Raw genomic sequence first — 2,415 nt, forward strand, 5'->3', positions numbered from 1 at the left:
CAAGAAATTAACCAGTCGAGTTCAGGGCGTAGAAGGTAAAAAAGGCATTGAAGGATTGAATTACGAGGACTTGTGCATTCAACCAGATGTTGAACTCCCGGAGGGGTACAAACCTCCCAAGTTCGAAATGTTTGATAGAATAGGAGATCCCAGAGTCCACCTGAGGACTTATTGCGATAAGCTAGTGGGGTTCGGAAGAGATGAGAAGATCCGTATGAAGCTCTTCATGAGGAGCTTAAAGGGAGATGCACTATCCTGGTACATCAGTCAAGACCCCAAGAAATGGACGAGTTGGGTAGGTATGGCATCGGACTTCATGGATAGATTCCGGTTTAATACAGAGAACACACCAGATGTATTCTACATACAGAATTTGAAGAAGAAACCCACCGAAACATTCCGCGAGTATGCTACTCGTTGGAGGTCAGAAGCTGCAAAGGTCAGGCCGGCCCTAGAAGAAGAGCAAATGAATAGATTCTTTGTCCGGGATCAGGATACCCAATATTACGAAAGGTTGATGTTGATCGAGGGTCAAAAGTTCTCTGATATCATCAAACTCGGAGAAAGAATCAAAGAAGGCATCAATAATGGTATGGTTACAAATCTTGAAGCATTGCAAGCCACCAATAAGGCTTTACAATTTGGTGGCACGTCTAAGAAGAAAGATGTAAGTGTCGTGATGGTCGCACAGGGAGCCAAATCACCACCAAAATACCACACTTACCCATCACCTCCACTTACATATCAGCCCATCCCGAATTACCAAGCAACCGCACCCTCCTATCCACCTCCCGTTTACCAATCCTCTCCACCTCTCACATATCAACCCACCTCACCCAGATACTCTCAACCAGCATCTGTTTACCAAGCTTATAACGCTCAACCCTCTCACTACCAGTCACCACCTACCCGTCAAAATTTTCCAAGACCCAGACCAAATTTTGACCGCAAACCTCCCAGACAATACACAGCTATCGCTGAACCGATTGACTAGCTATATGAAAGGCTTAAAGCTGCTGGTTACGTCACTCCTATCCCAGCCAAAGCTCTATAAAATCCCTCCCAGTGGGTCAACCCCAACAAGACCTGTGCGTATCACTCCGGCATGAAGGGACACACCCTTGACGAGTGCCGTTCGTTGAAAGACAAGATTCAGACCCTGATCGACAATAAGGTCATTGTAGCAAAGGAGCCTGCTCCTAATGTTCATAATAACCCTCTGCCTGACCACAAAGGTGGAGACATTCATCTGATCGAGATCGAGGATGATTGGGACCCTAAAGGGTCGATAGGTTTGATTGCTGAAGGGGATGAACCAAAGAAGCTAGCGGTTACCCTTAACCCAATTGTTGTGCAGAATCAGCCCTCCATGGACGATGAAGTAAATATGTCTATACCTCTTGAATTTGAAGTGTCTCCCTCTACAAAGGCACCCAGACCAATCGAGGCTGAATTTGGAGTTCCAAAGGCACCTACACCCTTTGAAGTTGTTGTGTTACCACCAAGGGTGCCTATACCGGTGGCAATGACTGACATAACACCATTCCACTCAAATGCCATACCATGGGATTACACTACCGAAGCTAGGAGGAAAGGAAAAACAAAGACAGGAGAAACGATTGTCGCATAAGGAATGACTAGAACAGGGAGGGTCTACACCCTAGAGCACCTAGCCGAATCCGGTAAGCAAGCCCCGGGATGTCCCATTGAGACAGGACCCGACGATCTTTGGAGGAAAATACAGGCTAAGGAGTACTCAGTCGCTGAACATCTGAACAAAACACCAGCACAGATATCTATCCTGGATCTTTTGCAGAGTTCAGACACTCATGCCTTAATGAAGATACTAAGCGAAGCCTATGTGCCCAGCAATATAACCGGGGTGAAATGGCGAATATGGTGGGGCAAGTGTTGGAGAGCCATAAAATAACCTTCCACGAAGACGAGTTGCCGCCAGAGGGTTTGAGCCACAACGAAGCACTGCACATCACCTTGCAATATGAAGATTATTTCATCACTAGAGTCCTGATTGATGGAGGATCAAGCCTCAACATCTGTCCGCTGATAACTCTCAGAACCTTTGGAAAAAGCCTGCATGAGATCAAAGATGGGGCTATCAATGTCAAAGCCTTCGATGGATCCTAGAGATCTACTGTTGGAGAAATCAGCTTGTGCTTGCAAATGGGGCCAACATGGTTCGACGTCGACTTCCAAGTGATAGACGTCCCGGCATCCTACAACTTGCTTTTGGGACACCCCTTGATCCACGCTGCCGGAGCCGTAGCATCAACCCTGCATCAGGCGATAAAGTTTGATAGGAACCACCAAGAGGTGATCATTCATGGCGATGGTACTAACCCCGATATATAGTCGCCAGACTATCCCAATGATTGGGGGCAGAGGAAACTAGGCGGA

Source organism: Nicotiana attenuata, unplaced genomic scaffold (assembly GCF_001879085.1).
Source record: "Nicotiana attenuata strain UT unplaced genomic scaffold, NIATTr2, whole genome shotgun sequence".
Lineage (NCBI taxonomy): Eukaryota > Viridiplantae > Streptophyta > Magnoliopsida > Solanales > Solanaceae > Nicotiana > Nicotiana attenuata.